This window comes from Meriones unguiculatus, chromosome 1 (assembly GCF_030254825.1).
Source record: "Meriones unguiculatus strain TT.TT164.6M chromosome 1, Bangor_MerUng_6.1, whole genome shotgun sequence".
Lineage (NCBI taxonomy): Eukaryota > Metazoa > Chordata > Mammalia > Rodentia > Muridae > Meriones > Meriones unguiculatus.
Genome location: NC_083349.1, coordinates 15,953,340 through 15,976,476, shown reverse-complemented (window position 1 = coordinate 15,976,476; position 23,137 = coordinate 15,953,340). Strand labels below are relative to the sequence as shown.

General features: G+C 45.9%; 1 pseudogene; it reads right to left on the bottom strand.

Moving 5' to 3' along the window:
* LOC110549038 (ferritin heavy chain-like) overlaps nucleotides 1-22,878 on the bottom strand; it is a 176,578-nt pseudogene extending 153,700 nt beyond the window's left edge.
* Nucleotides 22,879-23,137: the final 259 nt, after the last annotated feature.

Here is a 23,137-nt window from a genome sequence, read left to right as displayed (position 1 = left end):
AAAAATAAATAAGTAAACAAACAAACAAATAAATAAACAAACAGAATTCTCAACAGAGGAATCTCGGGTGGCAGAGAAGCACTTAAAGGAATGCTCAGCATCCTTAGTCATCAAGGGAAATGCAGATCAAAATGACTCTGAGATTCCATCTTAGAATAACTAAGATCAAAAATTTAAATGACAGCACATGCTGGCAAGAATGTGGAGAAAGAGGAACATTCTTCCTTTGCTGGTGGGAGTGCAAACATGTATAAACCATTGTGGAAATCAATCTGGGGTTTTCCAGAAAATTGGGAATAGTTCTACCTCAAGACCCAGCTATACCACTCCTGGGCATAAAACCAAAAGATGCTCCACTATACCACAAGGACACTTGCTCAGGCATGTTCATAACAGTTTTATTCATAAAAGCCAGAAACTGTAAACAACCTAGATGTCCCTCCACCTAAGATTGGATAAAGAAATTGTGGTTCATTTACATAATGGAATCCTACTCAGCTATTAAAAACAAGGATATTCTGAAATTTGCAGGCCAATGATTGGAACTAGAAAAGATCATCCTAAGTGAGGTAACTCAGACTCAGAAAGACACACATGATACGTACTCAGTTATAAGTGAATTTTAGCCATGGAGTACAAGATAAACATACTTCGATTCATAGACCCAAAGAAGACAGGTAACAAGGAGGATCCAAGGGAGGATGCTTAAATCTCACTCAGAAGGGGAAGTAGAACAGACAGTTGAAGAGTTGAAGAGACAAAGCAAGGTGAGAGAGAGTTCGGAGAGAAACAAGGGTGGAGATTAGACTTGGGGAGAGTAGGGGCTTGAGATCACAAAGCCTTCAGAAAGAAGACAAACGGTAGGTGGGGTCATCTCTGTGACACGCTGAAGACCTACAAAAGGGTATGCTTTCTGGGAGGATATGTGGGTGACTCTAGCTGAGACTCTTAGTAGAGTCATGGAGACTGAAGAGGCCACCCTCTAACACCTACAAAAACTATGACTCAAAATTTACCCTGCCCACAAGATGTCCAGGGATAAAAACAGAGCAGCAATTGAGGGAATGTCCAACCAATGCTTGGCCCAACCTGAGAGCTACCCCACGGGAGAGAGCCAACCCCTGACATTATTAACAATATTCTATTATGTTTGCAGATGGGAACCTAGCATAGCTGTCCTCTGAGAGGCTTCACCCAGCAGTGGATCAAAACATGCTGAGACAGTCAAACACTGGGCAGAACACAGGGAGTTTTGTGGAAAAGTGGGAGGAAAGATAGAAGGACCTGGAGGGGAGAGGAGTTCCACAAGAAGACCAACAGAGACAACTAATCTGGGCCCAGGTTGGTCTTGTGGAGACTGAAGCAGCAACCAAAGATCATGCATGGACTGGATCTAGACTCCCTACACAGTTGTAGCCAATGGGTAGCTCAGGCTTCATGTGGGTTGGCTAGTAAGGGGAGCTGGGGCTGTCTCTGACATGGACTCTGATGCCTGCCTTTTGATCACTTCCCCCTGGTGGGGCTCCTTCACCAGGCCACAGGGGAAGAGGATGTACTCAGTTCTGATTCAACTTGATGTGCTGGGGTGGGTTGGTGGGAGGGTTCCCCTTTTCTGAGGAGCAGGGATGGGAGGATAAGGGAAGGAGGGAGGGAGGGAGGTACCAGGAGGAAAGGAGGGAGGAGGCTACGATCAGGATGTAAAGTGAATAATAAATAAAATTTTAAAAATGAAAAATGATCAAAGTATACTCCTGCTATCAACCTGGGGCTTCCCCACACATGCACACACATATGTGCACACAGACACATGTGCATCATCTATATACAAAACCCCATTTATGCACGCATGTCCATTACACACCCATACACACTAAAAACAAAAACTCTTTCACTTCCTAAGGAATCCAGTATTTGAGAATGTTGAGAGCATGTCTCCATGAAGATGTCCCTCTTTTGCCATGAGGAGTTTGGAGTAGAGGATCTAGGTTCAGGATGTCACAAGGGGCATGGAGAAACACAGGCCTTTAGAACCCCAGGGATACTCTGAATGCCTTCCTGTCAGAGTAGAGTGCTCCATGACACAGGGAAACTGCATGTCTTCCAGTGTCTGTGAATGCTCTGTTTGGAGCAAGGATTCCATGAGAGTTTTAGCCAGTGGTGTCTCCTTGGCAAAGACAAGGCAGAAAGGAAAGACACTCCCCCCCCCCAGCTGCAGTAGAGACAAAGGCAGAGAGGGAAAGAGCCTGCTGTAGTGACAAAGCTGAGCTGACCTGCTCCCTTCCAAGCTCTTCTGGTTTACACCCAATCCATCCACTCCTCATATCTCAGAACCCAGCTCCTCCTGCCAGAACCTATAGTTCTGAGCCATCTGAACAGCACCAAGAGTGCAGGCGATGAAGTGGGGCTGAAACTAGACACTTTTTAGAAGTGAAGTCACATGCTGAGGTGAACTCGGGGAATGAATGAATGCCTAGCATGGCCCCCCAAGATAAGAGGAAGGGACTAACACAACTGATGAATGGAACCAGGAGGAGTTCACAGCTGTGCCAGGCCGGAGGGAATGAGCTGCAAATGTAAACAGCCACAGAATGACCCTGGAACACTTGACCGGTCATGGAAGGAAGAGTTAGCCGGAAGGCGGGGAACAGCTTGGGTGAGTTGACAGCAGTGTTGAGAATGGCCCACCACAGGCTCCTCTTCACATGGGCCAAGTCTTCACAAGTTACAGACAGAGGGGCTCCCTTGGATTAGAGAAAGATATGGCTCTTGTCTGTGGTAGACTCTACCTGAGGGCTTAGGAACCTAGGGACATGTCTAACTGTCTAACATATGTGTGCCCACGTGTGTGATTATGCAGTGTACACATTCACATGCCTTTTGTGCCCTCACTACGTGCAATCTTTATTAGTCAGGCAATGTTCTCCAAAGGAACAGATCTGATAAAAAAAATACATATATTTTCCTGGGTACCAGCTAGTCACAAGAGAATTCCCAGCAGTGACTCTGGGAATTATATGGAACCTATTGTTTTCCATGTAATTCAGCTAGGCCAGATAGACCCTTTCATTCTATTTTCTTGTAAGGACAATTTGGGGTTCTGGGACAGCATGTGACAGAGGAGCAACGAACAAGGTGAAGACGTCCTGCCCTCTCTGTGCTCACCCGCCAGCAGGATGAGAGCTTCTGAATGAGGTGGCTTTGTGCTGTTTTCCCGCTGAACAATCTTCCTGTGCAGACACAAATGTCGTCCATTGTGCAAAGAGATGTTTTGCAATTCCACTTAGAAACCAATTTCACTTTTCATATGCAAAACCAGCAGTGTGTGTGGGAAGGCCAGACAAGCTCTGCCGTGGCTCCTCCACTGTGACTCGGTTCTGCCCACCTGGAGGAAGGCCAGAAGGAGCACTCTCTGGGGACTTTGCTGAGGACGTAGTGATTAGTAAGTGGCAGAGAGGCACACGGTGGCGGGGGGGGGGGCAGTAGTTCATGTTCATCTGAGTGACTTTTTCCATCTTAGCCTTTCACCATGTCAGGTGCAGGAGCTTCCTGCCCCTGTGTCCTAGTCCTTCCCTCCTGGACAGGTTGTAGGGCCAGGGGCATTCTGGGACACCTGCCCTCTTGGAGCCATTCCCACACCTGAATAATTCTGACTCTTCCTTGCTGCTCCAGGGAAGGAGTAAAGACATGCTTAGCTGAACACTTTCTAAACGTGTGTGCCGCCTGTCTTACAGAGGGTACAACAGAAATGTTAGGCCTATTTCTGTCCTGTGGAGCCTCTCAAAGTGTCTGGTAAGCACAAATGCTGTAAATCTTTCACGATGCACTGTGCATTTGGAGGTACACTCCTCTCTAGAATGCTTCTCGTCTCATAAGGTGTTTACTTATAACCTGTACCTTTGTGGTATGTCAGGCCTGCCTGGCTGTAAAGCAGGCCCTTAAGCCCTGAATCCCAGGCAGGGCATTCAGTTGTCCTGTGCATGTTGACCCTAGGAATGGGTAAGGTCTCTTCCACTTGGCTCTGGGTTGTTCAGTGCCCATCTCTTCATGGACGCTACTGGAGACTCCAGTAGCAACAATGATGGCCAGGCTAAAGACATGGCCAGAGTAATAGAGGTTAGAGGTAGCATGCTGCGTGCTCCCTGTTTCCTCACTCATCCAGTCCCTGTGAGTTGTATCCCATCATGACCCACATTTTACACAATCATTGGATCCTGGAAACTTTCCATTAAACTGGACATGCTTTCTTGTCTCCTGTGTCACAACATCTGCCAGGTGCAAAGATGAATCACCGTCACTCAAATGCTGGTGTCCTGAACACCCAAGCTTGCTGGCTTGCATGTCTCCTTGCGCACTGGTGGCCAAGTATATTTGGGCAGAGAAAGGACCTCCAGGTGCCCTGACTTCACCTGTCTCGGTGGCCCTACAAATCCGATTAAGGCTTTTTGCTCACAGATTGTCTGCCCAGCACTCCCCAGACAGTGGGTGCCGTGTGTAGTTTGCTGAGTGACTGCTTAGCATTTCTTTTGTGAGAGGAGTGAACTGAAAAAGCGATAACTTTTCAGTACAGGGCAGCTGATAACTGGCCAAAAGGCTAGGTCTCATCTACATACATCCAACTGCACGTACCTCAGGGGATTCTGGGGTAGCATGACAGCTGCTGTAGAGAAGACATAAGCTCAGGGCCCCCTTCAGAACAGAAGGCTAAGGGAACAGGAGGACCCAGGCTTCCTTGGCATCTTGCAGGAAATATGAACAAATGAGAAGATGACGAGAACAAATGCTTACAGCATCAGACACAGTTAGAAGCCATCTGAGTCCCCTCAGCTCTGAGCTATTTGAAAACGGTGATGTCTTTACAGAAATTCCCATGTTTTCCAAATGTTCCTTGCACCCAGGCAATGCATACGTGTGCACAGACAGCTTACCTGAGATGCTGCTCACTGTGGCCAGGCTCCTTGGGGAATGCGATGAAGCTGTGAGGACTGCTCATCCTTCATAGCTTGCAGGGTTGTTCATAAATATCTTCATGGTTTCTAAGCAAGGAAAAGGTGAAACTGACTAATGTACTAGACAAGTGTTTCTCAACCCCTTTATGACGTCAAATGACTCTTTCACAGGGGTCATTACCTAAGACCCTCCGAAAACACAGATATTCACATTACAATTCATAACAGTTGCAAAACTACAGTTATGAAATAGCACCAAAAATAACTTCATGGTCAGAGCTCACCACAACCTGAGGAACTGTATCAAAGGGTCATAGCATTAGGTTAAGAACCACTGTGGTAGATATTCATTTCAAGGCCGACGCCCAGGTCCTCAGGTGAGAGCCCATCTGGAGAACTAAGGATGAGCTTCTGTTTCTACTGTGTCTGAGATGGAACACTTCTCTCCCTGAGAGACACACATTCCTGGTCCAGAAATGTCCCTTACCAGAAATGTAGGGGAGGTTTGGGGCTGAAAGAATGACCCCGAGACATCAGTCTGCGAGGCTGGCTGGGAGGCTGCGTGCAGTGCTCATGGGTCATGGCCATCTGCTGTTCAGCTGGGTTCATCTGCGGGGGACAGAGCTGTGGCTTGAATCCTGCTGGCGCACTGAGATGACACTTTTGGTTCTTTGCTTTTTTTTGTTTTTTGTTTTTTTTAAATCTATTAGAAAATCCAAAGGAAGTAAAGCTGCTTAGAACAAACATGTACAGAAATGGTGCTGTAAACAGTCTGAAAATTAGATAAAAATTTTAGCCGTGGTGCCATATTCCTGCACCACTGTTCTCAGATAAGCTCTAATGTCCCGTGTGGTCTTCTCTGCTCCATCTAAATATATTTGATGACAACAGGGATATGAACATGTTTGTATTGAAATGCTTGTAGGTAAGCAAAGAGATAAAGGAATCTCCCATTGACATCATCTGTGCCTTCTGAGCACTGGACAGGAGATTTTTGCCTTGTTTAGTTCTGTATTTCAAACTTATGTCGATGGCCATCTTTGCTACATCCATCAGCACAGAAACACAGCCCTGACCCAGAGGGATTAAGAGAGTTTGTTCTTGAACCAAACATGAGTGATCCTGGCCTGGGAACTCAAACTCAGGTTGTTGTAAAAGATGTATTCCACTGTGGAAGAGGTTAGTGAGCTTTTATTAGCCATAAAGTCGTGAATCAAGGATTTACTAAACATGTTGGTGGGGACCAATCGGCAGGTGGGTGGCAGCCGAGCGGAGACAGCTCTGTTAGAGTTTGCAGGTGCTGTCTGATGACAGTCTTCGCTTTTGGACCGGTGGAAGCTGATAGTCTGTTTAAGAACATATTTAAAGATCTTGATAGTCCCAAGGATATTAGGTCAGGCGCAGATGTGGGCAACGGATGCCTTTCCAAGGGACTGGAGTTCTCTAAACTCTTTGGCTCCACTCTGCGACATTTTAATGCGTTAGCTATAATCATGAAGTTTAGTCATTTAGGCTTGTGGACCCTTTAGCCCAGGTGCACCTCCCCTCTCTCCAAACTTCTGTTTACTCTGTAAATATATACTTGTATTTTCACTGTTAGCTGTCAACCAGTGCGACACAAAGTATTTAATGAGCTCCTTTAACTTTTTTTTTTATAGTGATAATAGGCTCCTATGCCTGCTTCCAGGCCCTAATTATTTCTAATGTCTAGAATAAACTCCAGAGCTATACTTAGCTTACCGTGAACTTTAGAAAACTAAGCTGGGCATCTCATGAATTACCGGGTGCTTTTATGGAAATTGGAGACCGTATGTTTTTAGAATTTTAACTTACTGACCGAATGAATCACATTTGCATAGTTCCCGGTGCACCCATTCTCATAGTCCTTTAGTGAGTTTTATTTATGCAGATGTTAGCGTGTGTATGCTGTGTTCAGGACTACAGGTTCGGAAAACACAACCAGGAAACAACTACATTGTGCAAGTTGCTATAATGAGTCCTACGATGGTTTCAGGAGTGAAATTGGAAAGTGTCCCCCCAAATGCTCAGACATTATTTACTCCTTTTTCTGTCATGCTTCACTCTCAGGGATCCAGGGCCCAAGGTCCTAGCATATTTACGATGGCCCACCTTACACCACCGCTTCTTCATGGCAGGATTCACATTCCGGAAAACTTATGTTTTCAAGCTTATAAATGTTCACGTTCTTCTTTGTGACTGGGGTGACGTTCTGCTTTATATTTTCTCTCATGTTCTGATTACTACTTTTGGAAGCTTGATTTTAATTGCTTAACTCTTAGCGTTCTTCATAAATTCTCATGCCTTGTTCCCCTAACTGCCTTTACCATTTCATTTGCATGTACTTTATTCCTCTTTATAGGCGTTTTTCAGCTAGCTAGTTTGCCTTTATTTGTACCATACAGCCTCAGAAGCTCTAAAAACTTTATCCCTTTTTCTTAAATTCAATGTCAATTAATTTTGACATTGTGTTTTGAGGTAAGATTTATCTGTTTTCTTCAACAATCCAATTTCAAGTGTTCACATATCTGGCGTGAGAAGCGTGCTTTTAGAAGGCTGTTTTCCTTTATGTTGTGTGAAAGATATGCGTATGCTAGGATATGGTCTTACACAGAATAAGCGAATGCCTGAAATCTGCACGCTCAGGTGTAGGGAGTGGAGGAAGCCCTGAGTGAGTGAAGTCCTGGGTAAACACGTATTGTTGACACGGGCACGGCCATGCTGAGGACTCTGATGCATCGGCCTCATGGGAATGACAAAGCCTTACCCAAGAGGCAAAACCTTCCTTGGGGATCCAAGTGCTCACGGGTAACCAGTGAGTACAAAATCTAGCAATTGCAGCTGCCTCCTCCTGCCTGCTTATAGCCTGAGACTACTCACCTACAGAGAGATGGCCTCTTGATGCTAGCCGGCTCCACCCCCCCATCATGATGTTCATAATAAATACACTGATGTATAAATAAAAATAAATTAAAAATAAAATTTTTATGTTATTGTTTATAACTTTATTATTTATACATTTATTTATAAATAAACTGGTTCCAGGTTGCAGCTGGTAGTAGTGGCACAGGACGGCCCTGCAGCAGAGGGTGCTTACCTCGCCTGGCTCCAGCTTTTCTGGGCACACGTCTGCGTGCCTGCTTTTTCTTCATTACCCCAGAGTTCCTAGTCAGGGTTCAAGGACTCGAGGCCCTGGAATGGGCAGACTTTAGCTGTGGGATGGCCTTGTCAAGGTGTGAGATGCTGGACTTGATATGGATGGACCCTGGGATAGTAAGGGCCTGGATAGGCAAGACTGTTTGCAGAGGGGTCCCGGGAGCGGCTTTGCCAAGGAAGCAATGTGGTAGCAGAGAACTGAATAAACTGGGAGAAGCCTGGCTGGTCGATCCCTGGGTGGAGGGTGTTCCTGTGGAGAGGAGAGCTTGTGCAAGGTAGGGGTAGCATGGATAGGGTGCCTGGAAGGAAGAAAGTGTTTGATCAAGCCAAGGCCTGCATTTGTAGAGAACTTGGGATGAGGAAACTGTCCACCCTACACTCTGCTACCAGCTGCTTATTCTTACTGCAAGAGGAGCAAGTGATGCCACTGTCAGTGTTACAGGCCCAAGAGAGAAGCGACTGGCTTATGCAGTCACTGACAAGTTGTGCTAGAGGCTTAAGCCAGGCAGCTACTGTAGCACTCTGCTTTCCTGTCAACACTTGTCTTTGGTTCTGCAGGAGCCCCAAGAAAGTGTCCTTCCTCCTGGTCCTGTTTCTCTTCTCAAATGGAGAAGGGATGCCAAGGAGAAGCGGTCTGACGCTCCACAGTCCCTGCAGGCTCTGCAAGACTGAGGAGAAGTCCTGGGCATCCTGGGCATCCTGGGCTGACCCTTCTGACATCCAAGGCTGTCTAATGTCTCCTCTTTGGTGCAGACCATGTGAACTTCCCAGTCCTGGCTCCCAGCTCTTCCTATAGCACTTACTATTCAGTCCACATGCTGGGGATGTTTGTATTCAGAAGGGATGCCAGAGCTCATGGGTGGCACCTGAGGTGTTCACAGAGAGAAATGAGAGGTAGAGAAGACACAAGGAACATCTGCCTCGGCCCTCAAGGCCCACCCAACCTTCTCAGAAAGCCACCAGGCCCTCCTCCTCAGGGCCACGCCTGTTTTCATTTCTGTTTTCTAGCTAGCAACCTAGGTCATGGCTCTCAGTCCTGTGATACTGTGAGGAAGCTAGTCCCTCCTGAACTTCAGGGCTTTGGAGGCCTGGGTTTCTGGGAACCAAGACCCAGATCTAGATACTTTTCTGGAGTGCCACATCTCCATTCATAGTAGCTCCAGGCAAAATATGTGGTGGAAACCATGAGTTAGGGTGCTCTCTTGGCCCTGCCCCTCCTTGCCTGGATGGAGTCACCTCTGGCCCTGGCCCTACCTCTTTCAGCCTGCTGAAGTTACCCCTCTCCCTGCCTTTCTCTGTTGAGTGGGGGAGTTTCCTCTGGTCCTCTCCTTCCTTCTCTGGGTGTGGTCACTCCTGTCTTTGCCACTCCTTGCTTTTGGTCATAAGAAGTCTGTACAGGAAGTCCCTACTGTATAACAATATCCAGGGCCACATTAGCCAGATCATTTTAATGGTGGAAAGGGAAAGGGCTACCTACTGCTCAAGTGCAGTCAGGGACAGAGAGCAGCTCACCAGAGAGAGAGCCAGCACCTGTGCCTCAGGCTGTTTCAACTTGTGTTCTAAGTTGTCAAAGGGTCAGTTTAGAAGCTAATAATGGATGAGAAAAGTGCTGCTGGGGCCAGGCTGAGATAAGACAACGCCCAACAGAATTCCACTTATTATGCCGAATGAACACATCAGTGTGTGCCTGTGTAACCATCACTATCGCCCCACATAGTAAGCCCTTTATTAGATTACCTAAAAGACAACAGTGCTTGTCATTAGCCACGCCATGAATCACTTGAATAATGCATGGAGCTCCCGAGCAAAAACCGAACCTTAAAGTGCGTGATGATGTATTTTTGTAATAAAAATATCAAGTTCATTTAAACAATTACTTTTTAAAGCACTGCCTCTCTCCCAGTGGGCTTCCACTGATTGGATTATGGAAAGGCAGTGGCTGTCCTGATTGCTTCAATGAATTCTGAGTACGGGTAGATGAAATGATGGCTCCATCAGTGCTGTGGCCAGCTCCAAACTTGCACCCCACCAGCCGTGTCAAACCACTAACAAACTGTGTTCTAAAACTGAAAAGGGGAAATTATAGTTGGAGCAAAGCCACAGCAAAAGCTGTAGTTAAGTTTAAGCTGTCGAGCATTGTTCTCGGGAAGGTGAACAGCATCAGGAGCCTATCCAGAGCAAGCTGAGGCAGTGCATCTGGGGAGCACTGCCAACTGTTGATATCAGGGTAGATCCTGGATGGGCTGCTGGACGCTGAGCTCTGGCGGTGCTTCTCTCTAGCCTTCAGTCCTCAGTGGAGGACACCCCTGCTTTGAGGTTCTGGTTTCTGGGTTCTATTCTTCCTGCTTCCTACACATCTCTCCTGAGCTGAGCAAGGCATGGGTCCATCCAGGAAAGGAATGGTCCTGAAGTCTGGGAAGTAAATTGAAGGTGAATGGCAGGCTCGTCTAGGTAGTCTCTCTCCTGGCTTTCTACATGCACAATCACGGCCGACAGGACTGTTCAATTACTGACACTCCAATGAGTCCCGACTTGGAGAAGAGACACAAGCACATGTGTCCCTACGGAGGAAAAGAGGGAGCAGATGGGGCTCTAATAGTGGGGCTCTGGGAACACATGAGCCCAGAGGATGGAGTGTGGAGACCTGTGGGTACACTGTCTCAAGACTGGCACATCTGTGTGACACTTGGCCCTCTCACTGCTACATTAACTAGAGGTCTCAAGTCCTGGGCCTTCCTTGACACTGGCTTAGACAACAGAAATGTATCTGGCCATAGTTTTGGTGGTCAAGCATGTGGACAGGGTCAGTGGTCCCTGGAAAGGATCTAGGGGAGACTTATTCTAGCCTTGCTCACTTCCAGGACTGTGGACTTCCAAGGACCGTGTGGCCTTCTGATGTTGGCCTCAAACTCAACTTCTCCCTGTGGCTGAATTTTTTTTTCTGTCTTCCATATGGATGCCAACATTCAGATATAAGGCCATTTAATGATTTCAGCATTCTTTTACCTGGGGATTCTTAGCTAAACCACACCTGTAGAGCTTTTTTTCTTTTTTCCAAACAAAGTCATATTCACATGGAACTGTTAAGTTCTGTGATCTGTGTTCATTCTTACTTACAGACAAGGGAGCTCAAAATGACAGCCACCCAACACAGTCCAGGCTGTCCTGACAGCCTATCTCTGCCCTGTCACATAAGGCCTCACAAGACAATCCAGCCACTGTGCTATCGCAGGTTTCACTCATTCCTGAGTGACACACCTTTGTGGCCCATGTATCCCTAAAGGCAGAAGGACAGCGTTTTGCTGACACTCTTGTACTTTTGTTCTACTGAAATATATCACAAAGTGAGCAAGAAGGAGGTAGGCCCTCCCTGCAGAAGTAATAAGATATCCACAGCTAGACTTGAGGTCACAGGTGGACTGATACTCACAGCCACGAGGACCCAAAATATCTCTTAGACACGAACCTCAAGCCACTCTGAAACTATAAATATAAATGGAATAAGAGCTCTTTCTGACACTGCCTAAGCTCACCGTGTTCCTGCCAGGTGTCCAATCATACAATGACTCCAGGCACATCACGGTAAGACAAACATTTGCTTCTCAGACTCTCCCCAAACTCAACCCTGTGCTAAGTTCTAACATCTTCACTGGAGCTCCCCGAGGCCACTTCCACCACTGCAAGGAACCACAAACCCTACTTCCTTAACTACAGGTGTGTTCCTGGCATCATGGGTTGTGGGACTCCAACATACTTAACCAATTATTCACCTTTTCAGATCAGTCACTGTGGAAGCCATCTTCATAGGAAGACAGACCTGCCCCACAGATCTCCATGAGCTGGAGCTTCCACGAGTGTTTGTCTTTCAGAGCACATTGGCTCACAATCCCTAAGGACCTTAGAGGGAATTCTGTGCACAGACTATGAGGGGAGATGAGGCAATGACAGGGGAGATTGGTAGAAGAGCTCAGATGGCAGGTAAGACCTGAATAAGGCTGCTTCAGACGGCCAGAGACGTAGGACATTCACTCTGAATGTCGCCGTATGAACCCGGGTGGGAAGTAGGCAAACATGGTTAGGTATACCATTAGGGAGGTCAGGGTCATGGCCCCAACATACAGAACGACACCAGATGAATCACTGGAAAAGTGATATGGCCACAAAAGGAGACTTGTAGGGGTCCCCAGAGGCCCAGTGTGCTTGATTGAGATGAATGTATCAGTTGGAAGATATTTTGAGTCTGAGATGCTCTAAGTTAAGGGGTCTCAAGGCACTTGGAAGCATCTGTCTGCAATGGCACTGCTAGTGTCAATGGAGAGAGTCCAATTCAAGTGTGGGGTACAAGCAATGATAGTAGGAATCAGTTCACCATCCAGTCAGAGACAGGCGGGGAGAGAGTGGAAGGTTAGGAGGAGGCAGTCCAACGTAGGCCTTTAGAGACACTCCCCATGGCTCCTGTGATCCATGTGTGGGGCAACAGAGCTGGCTGCAGGCTCCATTGGGCAGTCTGAGGTAGATGGTCAGTGACATTGTTTCAGAGGGCAGTGGCTGTGGAGGGCACACACATGCCTGGGGTAACCCTGGGAAAGTGGAGAGTCATCCTCAGGAAGAGTGGTCATGGCATGGGTCACTGGTGTGGAGAAGGGCCAGTTTGGAGTCAGGGATGTCACTCTGTACCGCTGCACTGGGTGAGAAGGACAAAACTGGAAAGAACCCTGAAACCCGCTCATTGTAGACAAAGAGCCTGAGATCCTGGTGTTGTGGCCATCAGTGGGTCAGGCAGGACCAATGGTTGGTTCCTACTGGGAACGTCCTCCTGTCCCTTGGACACTTTGAGAGGATCCCCCTGCCCCAGTTCAGGACATGTATCTCTTTGTGGATGAGGATGCACTGTGGATAGTCTTGCATGCTTGTCTCTCAGCTGTGTGTCAGTGGACCGGATCATTTTTAGTTCTGTGTGTGGTTCCAAGGAGGCTTGCTTCTTTGTGCTGAATTTGGGATCTTTCGGGGTGTTTTACACACTGATCTCAGCAGAAGACCCATTCATCCTCTCACTGTTTTCCCAGACATGGCCCTGTGGCATGAAACAGCACCACTGTCATGGAGGCTTCAGTAAGGGGCAGGTGCCTGGCTTGGGTGGCATCTTGGCACCGTGGACTCAACTCTGAACTTAAGTCCTGAGAAGTGAGCACTCAGGTAAAAAAAAAAAAAATGCCTCCTGGCACATACCAAGGCTGTGCATGCGTTGTGTCTATTCTGACTCCAGTAAGGGTAGCAAGAGGCAATAAGAAAAATGCTGGCGGGGTCGAGAGGGGGGGGTTGGCATCAGGGTGACAACCACAAGTGCTCCCTCAGAACCTGATGGTGATTTGAGAGCTCAGTGTGGCTCTCTGACAAGGAATACAGTGAGCAGGAGTTGTTCTTTCTCCCTTTCTCTTAGTAGGTCCTTGTAATGACCCAGCTCTCTTGGTGGAATGGGGGTAGGGGGTGGTCTGCATATCTCGGCTCTGGGTTGAGACAACTTCCTAGAGAAGGGCCTCTGGGACGCAGGTGCCAAGCTGACAGGTCTTCTTCCTAGAGATCTGCTTCAGGGACCAGGGAGGGCTGAGAGACAGTGGGACCAAAATCAAGCATCACGGAAGCACGTTCCTTAGGGATATTTGCATGAGAGGAGGATGAAACTACTTGCATTTGCAAATGCCAACAGGACTGTCCTGGTGAGACCTCTTTCTACCACCTCTGTGTTCGTTGCCTCCCAGGAGATGATGTGATGGGGAAACGAACCAGGTTTTCTTCCCATGGCTAAAGTCTAGAGTCTGAAGCCTCAGTGAGCTGCATCCTCAGTGACCCGTCCTTTTTCTGCTGGTAATCAGCAGCTAATGCTGATTCCAGTCACCTGAACGTCCCAAACAGTCTTTTTTTTTCTCCCTGGCCTCACTAATCTCTGAGGGTGATATGAGACCCACTTCTTGGAGGCTAGACAAGATCTGAGGACAAAGAAGCTCCAGGCAGGATTCTGGTGGGGTGAAGCTGTTTGAGTTAGCAGTCCCTCTCAGCTTCCTGCAGGCCCACCCCAGAAACTGCCATTGGATTGGCCTGTGGGCATGTCTATGGGGAATTTTGTTGATTGCTAGTTGAATAGGAGGAGCTGGTCCCATGTGGGTGGTACCATCACTGAGCAGGTAATGCTGGGTTGTATCAAGAAATAGAAAGCATGCCAGCAAGCCCTGTCCTCCCATGGTCTCTCTTCCAGTTGTTGCCTCCCTGTTTCTGCCTTGGCTTCCCTTGATGAAGGACTATAACCTATAGATGCTAAAATATGCCTCCCAGTTGTTTTTGGACAATGTTTTATCACAGTAGCGAAAAGCAAACCAGGACCTCTACTTTTAAGCACGACTCTACAGAACCATGTAGCCATCACGAGGCTGATCAAACCTTAACGTCTTCAGTAAGGGTTTCCCACATGCTATGTCATTTAAAGATCTGCCTCTCCCCTACAATTTTGTTTCTGAACCTCAGGTCCAATTACTAGGATTATGTACTGTAAGATTTTATGGATTTCTGAACACTCAGCCCGAATGTTCGCTTCCCATACACTGCACTCCCGTCCCGAAGCCTTCTAACCATTTTGCCCCTCATGTTTAAGTTGATTGCCTTGTTAGCAGTACACATTTGAAAGCTTCTCTTTTCCCTTAAATCCAGTTTGACAGTGTTGGTGTTTTAATTGGAGCTTCAAGGTCGTTGGCATTCAGTGTGTGTGTGCCGATGTGGTGGGTTTTGTGTCTGCCATGTTGCAGTTTCTCTCATTCATCTCATTTCCAGGCTTCCTTTGCTGATCCTCTCTGGCCTTCTTTGGTATTAGTCAATGATTTTTGTAGCTACCCACCTTGTTTTTTCCCTGTGCCTCATTAAATCCACTCTCCATGTGTTTGCTGGTCACTGCTGTGCGGCTAGTACCCCACATGTATCACATGACCACACAGCATCACAGTTAAGGCTCCTTCAGTGCGGCACCACTGACCTCATCCTCTGCGATCTTACCACGAGCTTTACTTCAAGGAATCGCGCAGCTGCTCTTAATGGCTGTCAGTTTGCAGTCACTTGTCTTCCAAGTTATTAAGGAGAAAGGAAAACGCCTGACCCTCATACTCCCCTCTCTTCGCTGGTCCATGGGGAATGTGCCTTCTACAGTTTTCACCCCACTTTGGGTTACTCTCAGATTTTTCTGCTACAAATCCTCTTCACTCCAATTTTCTAGAAAATGCCTTCATTTAAGAATTTGATTTTATTTATTCTTTCTCTTTCTGTGTGTGTGTGTGTGTGTGTGTGTGTGTGTGCCTAGCATTCTAGTGTGGCAGGATTTACACTAGCATGTGTGTGCTTTGCTGCATGGTCCTCTAGCCTGCTCTGTTTTGCATGAGAAGTCAGCCCTGACTCTCCTTCTTGGTCTTCAGCCCATGGAATCTGTTTTCCCCTTGCAGCTCTTTAGATTTTTCTTACCTGTGGTTTTCATGAGTTTTACTGTAATGTACTTCAGTGTCATTTTATTCGAATTTATCATAGTTGGCATTTATTAAGCCCCTGAATTTTTGAATTTCTTTTTCATCAAATTTGACAAATTTCTAGTGGCTACCTCTTGATATCTTCTTTGTTTTAAAGTCCCTTTGTATCTTCTTTATCTGTGGCATTCTTGTGTTTAACGGTAATGTGCTTAGATGCCATTTCCCTCTGGAAATTTAATTGTGCAGAATGGACCATAGGTTATTTCAACATATTGCTGATTCTGTGTGTGCTCTCCCCTCCCCCAACAATATTCTGAAGTTTAAAAAACAAACCTATAACTTAAGGAACTGGAGAGATGACTCAGTGTTTAAGCACACTTGCTGCTCTTCCAGACGATTGAAGTTGGTTTCTGGACACATAGCAGGTGGCTCACAAAAGCCTCTGACTCCACCTCCAGGGAATCCAAGCCGTCTTCTGGCCTCTGTGGGCACTGGCACACTTGTGGCACACACACACACACACATACACACACACACACACAGACATATACAAACACACACAAAACTAAAATTAAAATCTAAGAAGTAGAGACAGTGTTTTCAGATTTGCAGAGTTATTGCAAGCCACACACCCATATCTGCCCCTTCTAGTGTTACTAGAGAGCATTGTTCTGGGACACTGGACAAAATGAACAAATGTTAGGACACTATTCTTAGTTGTTGTTGTTGTTTTTTGCTTTTTGTTTTTTGTTTTTGCTTTTTTAGCCTAATGTCCTTTTCTGCTTCTAAGATCTCACAGAGAACACCATGCTGTGATCCGTTTTCATGTCTCTATAGTCTTTCTCATAGTACCTCATAGCATTTAGGTCGCTCTTGTTTTGGATTGCCTTGTGGGCTTAACGACTGGCCGGGTAGTCCCTTTCACCTGAGGAGTGTTTTTATGCTGAAATATTGGGGTAATGTGTTTTGAGGGAAAGACTGATGGGTTTCTGTAATATTCCTATGCTATGATATGATGTGTCCATGCTGCCACTGCCTTATTACTGGACATGGTAGCCTTCATCATGTTGCTACAGTCTTGTCAGGTGTCCACATCATGGATATCCTTTTCCCACTTTAAGGTGCAATTTTCGGAAGAACTTCTGGCTTGCTCACTTTTGTGTGACGGGGAACGAAGCTACTCTTAGATGCCCCAGAGGCGCGATATTTTTTCTAGTCATCTATTCATTGACTCCATCGCTCATATTCATATGCACTCATTGTATACCTGAGATAAAATATGACGCTATTTTATTGGCTCTGCCACTTATTTTTCTCCAGCTTTGGCCCTTGGGAGTTCTCTCAATAGATCCCTATGTCTTTTTGACACATTGTGGGTTTTGTGATTGAGGACTCCTTTACTTCTTGCCAACGTGAGGAACTCTCAGCTTGTTTCGCATATACGAGCTCCAGTTCTAGAATCAACAGTTTCTCCACAGAGCATGGATGCCTTCTGTTGGAAATGTCATCACAGGCTGAGATCTGGGCTGTTACTGCTCTCACTGTTTCTGGCCCTGTCAGTTGGTGGGACAGTTGGATGTTTGTGCGAGCTGGTCCTTGTCCTGTCTGCTAGGTGGATGTTTCCATTTGTGACCAGCTGTGTCTGTACCTAGATGAACACTTGATCCCACAGATGTTACCATGAGTGGTTAATTTTTGTGTGTGTGTGCAGTATTTTTCCTCTAATTGAGCTTCGGTCATTTCTGTTGACCCTATGTTGTTTGCTGATTATTGTTCCTCTGCTCTCCCATCTTCTGTTGGATTCATTTAGTAAAGCTCCGCTTTCCTGTCATGTACCCAGTGTTTTCTACTTCTTTGTGTGCACTCAGTTATTTTCAGATTCACCCTCTCTGTCCATCTATGATGCCGCCATTTCCCCGAAGATTCTTGTCCTAGCGTCTCTCGATTGCTGTGAGAAACACCAAAAGCTCATGCAACATGGGGAGTTAATGGTTAATTTCATCCTATAGGTTAGGATCCATTATCTAGGGAAATCAAGGCAGGAACTTAAATTAGGAACCTGGAGGCAAGAATTGAAGCAGAAACCACGGGAGAATGATCTCCAGTAGCTTGCTCCCATGGCTCTTTCAGCTCCTTTTTTAATATACCTCCTAAGAGGTGGCAGTGCCCACAGTGGGCTGGGCTCTTGCATCATTACAACTAAGACAGCACTCCCCAGGCTTGCTTAGAGGCCAGCCTGACAGAGGCATTTTCTCAGTTGAGGCTTCTTCACAGATGACCCTAGCTAGTGCCATGTTGACATAAGATAAACCAGTGTAATTCTCCAGCATACACGCCCTCGTTGGTTTAGAGTTCTGTCTGCAGTATCTAGTGACATGAGGATTTGCTCTATCCCATGTCTCAGTTAATCCCAGAGATTTTTATTGCACCTTTGGACATCCTGGGATTTGTTTTTCATTTGGTTCTGGATGTCATTCATGAGAGAAGAGTACAGATGATGCGGGGCTGCAGTGGGGTTGTGGGGCCACAGCTTAAATTCTCTGTAGTTCTCTCTGTGGTTAGTCCAGTAGACATGAACTTTTTTGATCTTGTCTGTATTTGATCCAGGAGAGGGTGTGCTCCTATAATATATAATTTGATTTAGACTTATACTCTCTAATTATCACTACATTATTAATTTTGTTTCTAAAAATTTCAAGTATTATTTGTAAGATAGATATTAAGGGAACAATGGAACCATTTAACCATTTATTAATTTTGAGGATTTTATTTAATATGTCCATGTGGCCCTTTGAGTCTCAGTGTCATGGGAAAAGTGAAATGGCTAAGGGTAAGGGCCTGGCCTGCCAGCCTGACTTCCAGTGAGATTTTAAGTAAGGTGTGAGTCATGTCCCAAACCTCCCCCGAGTACCTGCACATGTACCTAAAAAATCTAACATTTTCAAAGAAAAGCCAATGGGAAGTGTTTTGAACACCCATGTCATGGACGGGATGTTTTTCAAAGATTTGTGAATATGTTCGTAAAGCCATGTTTTAAGGTTTAAACGTGCTATAATGTGAGTTGGGGAGGAGCCAGCACACAGTATGCCCACTATGTGGTACCTTGAGGCTGCAAATTTGAAAAACCCTGGTCTATGGATGCAACCAGTTTGTTAGTTGGTAGCAGTGGTTCCTGCAGCCAGTGGTCATGGAAAGGCTCTGGGTTGGAAGCAGATTCCAGAGACTGCAATTAGAATTTTATCAAGAGCATCCTGACACACCAGCTCTGCTCCCGACACTGGGAACATCTTCATACACCAGCTCTGCTCCTGATACTGGAAACATCATCATGAGCCATCCCTGCTCATGACAATGGACCATCTTTGTACACTAGCCCTGTTCATGACACTGGACCATCTTCACACACTATCCCTGCTCAAGATGATGGACCATCTTCATACATCAGCCATGTTCCTGACAGTGGGTGGTAAGTTTTTTTTTTGTTTTTTGTTTTTTTTTTTTTTTTTGGTTTTTTCTTTTTTCTTTTCTTTCTTTCTTTTTTTTTTGTTTTTTTTTTTTTCTTTGTTTTGTTGTGTTTTAGAGACTAAAGCCAGGCCTGGAGGTATCAGGCAGAGATCCCATGATGTCACTGAAAAGGCTAAAGCAGGAGGATTTCAAGACCTGCTGTTGCTACACAAGGCCAGCTTAGGCAATTTAATGAAACCCTTCCTCAAACATGAAAAATACATAGAGATCTGGAGATATAGCTTAGTGATAGGACACTTGCCTAGCATCCACAAGGCCATGGGTGCAATCCTTGGGACTGGAAAAATTAAATATTAGATTATCTCAGGCCTTTACTAAATGACAGCATAACTAAAGATAAAACTGTGTTTTGTTTATAAACATTCTTGTACTTGATTAACTAAACCTGCTTCAATAAATCCAGTCTTCCATGAAGCACATTTTAATCCTTTGTCATAATGAAATAAATAGCACTATACAGAGAATACACAAATATTTTAATTTATTAGATATGTGGATTTTAAAATATCTCATATTGTTCTCTCAAACTTGTTTACAATTTATGATCCTTAGACAAAATACATCACTGTACTGTCTGGAAACCAACTACACTGTCATGCTTATTACCGTAGAAGCCATGTTTCTTGACATAATAGGGCAGAATATGACCCTCAAAACCCAGATATGACCATGGAAGCAATAAGACTTTTTATTGTTGTTGTTTATTCAATTGGCAAACTCAAACAAGCTGTCATTTTCTGGGTAAGTCACTCCAGGAGCCAGGATCTTTATTAAAACATATTCCCCCAAGTCTGCTTAAAACATTTGAATTGCATTACCCTTCACAGCAAGTCCGTAATCACAGACATGCTTTGTTATAATTGACGTTGGTAAAAGAGCAATTTCCAGCCAGGAAAACAAGCCTCTGGCTTCTGGCACAAAGGAACAGCTACCCTTCCCTCCCTTTGCAGATGTTCTATGTCCTCTCCGAGGACAAGGCTGAGCTCTTATCTCAGGATGTGGACCACTCACAGGAGAGACATTGCCACAGTCTAACTGCAGTGAGGGCAATGTTTAGGTCAGGCTAATGTTGCAGGGGCATGGGGGGCTGGGCTAGCATCTTGGGGAGCTTGGATCTGGAAGTCTAAGAAACAACTGGCTCTTTCTGACAAAGCAGGACTTGAGCCCCGAGTGGCTGCTTCCACCCACATCAACCTGAAAATGCTTTGAAATGAAGTGGAACAAAGGGTGACTGAACTACCTCCCATCAACACCACATGCCCTGGAGACCTGGCTATTATTTCCTCACCTGGCCTTGTGGCACCATCACCATCTATTGAGTTCATCTCATGCTTTCTAATGATGTTTTCTTCATCGGTGGCTATGTCTTCACACATGCAGTTTGAATGTGAAATATCTCCCATAAGCTCATGAGCTTGTGTTTTGAACACTTGGTCCCTAGCTGGTAAAGGTTATGGAAACTTTAGGAAATGGTACCTTGAAGGAGAAGGTATGTCACTGGGGTGGGCTCTTAGGTTTTACAGGCCTGCGCCACATCATTTTCACCCTCTGCTCTGGTGTGCCTTCTGTACCATGATGACTGTATCACTTCTGGAACTGTAGACAAGATAGAGCTTTTCTCCCCTAAATTGCTTTTGTCAGGGTGCTTTATCTCAGCAACGTAAGTATATCTAACACAGTATTCCTGCTGCCTGGCTGCTGTGTGTGCCACCCACCTTCTCTGGATAGAAACGATGTTTTTCTATAAGAGGAAAAGCACTGAAAGGAGGTGTGGAGGCTCCCCCATCTCACTCTATCTTCTAGTTCCTCGTCTGAATCTTTTTGCAGTTTCACAGGGCATGGCTCTGTTCCATGGCAGGTTCTCTTCCATGGATCTGCTCCATGGCAGATTCTTTTATGGATATTTAGGAAACAATGTCCCATCATCATTGAAGATGCTTCTTAAAATGCAAGCGTTCACAGGGACATTTAGAAATATAAAGAAATAACGGTTATCCTGGGATCTCGGTAGTTTATTTTATAGCCATTACTCATCTGCAAATTTATTGGTATATACAAAGTTGAAGATTCTGGTGAACATTTATTACACTATAAACTTTTAGGACAAACAGGTAAATGTAAGGCAGGGAAAAATACTAACCCAGGACCCATGTTAATCACTTGACCCTGTGTTTCCTCCTCCTCTTCTCTCTCTCTGTCTCTCTCTCTCTGTGTTTGTGTAAATGTTCTTGTGGAGGTGTGTATGTGTGACTGTGGGGACCAGAGGTCAACATTGGATAGCTTCCTTAGTATCTCTCCATCTGTTTTCTTGAGACGAAATTTCTCACTGAACCTAGAGCATCATCGAACCAAACCCTGAGATCAGCCTAGCTCTTCCCCCACCAGTCAACATTGGGGCTGCAGATGCGTGCCTCCTGCATCTGGCTTTTATGCAGGCACTGAGGATCTGAACACGGGTCCTCAAGCTTGTGTCTCAGGCTCCCCACTTGCCTTTTTCCTCATGTGACACTGTAACAAGGCAGAATGTTGGCTATTAAAGGTACTAGTTTGGGCAAGTCATGTGTTCAGAGTCCTTGGTCTGTTCATGAATGAGGTCACGGGATCTAACAAAGGTTACCATCGTGGGCTCTCTACATCAGCATCTACGTGGTAGACTGCGTACAGGTTTGAGTAAGAGATCCACATAAAGAGCTTCTCGTGTCCAACACACACAAGACACTCTACAGAGCTGATCCACTCCTTTTTCTCAGACACGTTCTGTTCTTCTTAGTCACCTATGTGTGGACATCAAGCCTCTATGGGTGGCTCATATATGATTGGCACATTCTCCTATAGCACAGCTCCACGTTTCAAACACATTTCCGTTACAGGTGCACCCGGAGGACCCCTGTCATATGCCTACAGTTTCTATTCCTCTAGAGACAACCAAGCAGAGGATCCCTTGTCATACCCAGGTAGTTAGGTGGTAACTTGTCCCTCATCCTCATTCCTACTGCTCCCTGCCAGGCCTCAGATGGAGAAAAAGGATACTGACTGATTGCAAATCGAAGCTTGGGACTACGTCTAACGAGCCCTGGTGAATGAAGTTCAAGGGCACGGTTTATGGGTCACTTCCTTGGGGGAACATTCAAAACAAAATTCAGGGAGAAAGGAACCTGATTTTCTGAAGAGCCATACATCAGAGGCCAGGTAAGGGCGGTAGGCTCAGAGCAAACAGGCCAGAGAAGCTGGTAAGTTTGTTCAGGGTCAGATATCGATTTAGCAGTGTCTGTGACCTAAGCCACAGCTGGACTTGAGGGTCTTCTATTTAGTGCACTCCTCCTTCCCATGTAAAAGTTCAGCATAATTGCTCACACAGTCTGGCCAAATAGATCCCACAGCTGCCAGTCAGACAACGAGGGTCTTGGGGTACAGTCTTAGTGCTAATGGGTATGAGTGTTGCCTCGGAGGGGAAGAGGCCATGAACTCCAAGATGAAGACAGCCATGGCCTGGAGAGGAGTTCTTGTTACTAATGACTGTGGAAAGTATAACTCATCATGGCTCCTGGGATTACAGATTGCAATGATTTAATAGACTTGACCTGTTTCAGGATTCATCTCTGATCTCCAACACTCTGTAGAGAATGTTCCCTGGTAGTTAATTGTCCCCAAGCTGGTCCTCACCTGTCACCTTCATCATTCATTTCTGTAGCATCCTTCTTGATCTGGACAGTGAGCTTCTCTCCTACCATTTAGCGGGATGGTTTAAGGGGTTCATTCACAAGAAAATGGAGTAGAGGGAAAGGCATGCTCCCAGAAAAAGGCCAGAATTGAACAGAGGACCAGTCTTCAGCCCAGGAGCACTGGAAGAGGGAGCCAGGGATGACAAACCTCTGGCTGGGGTACTGGATAACAGATAGTGATAATTTCAGGCCTAGAATACATGCCAAGCTCTGTGCGGGCTGCTGGGAATGTGGGATAACTGGGGTGTGGTGGGGATAAGAATGGCTA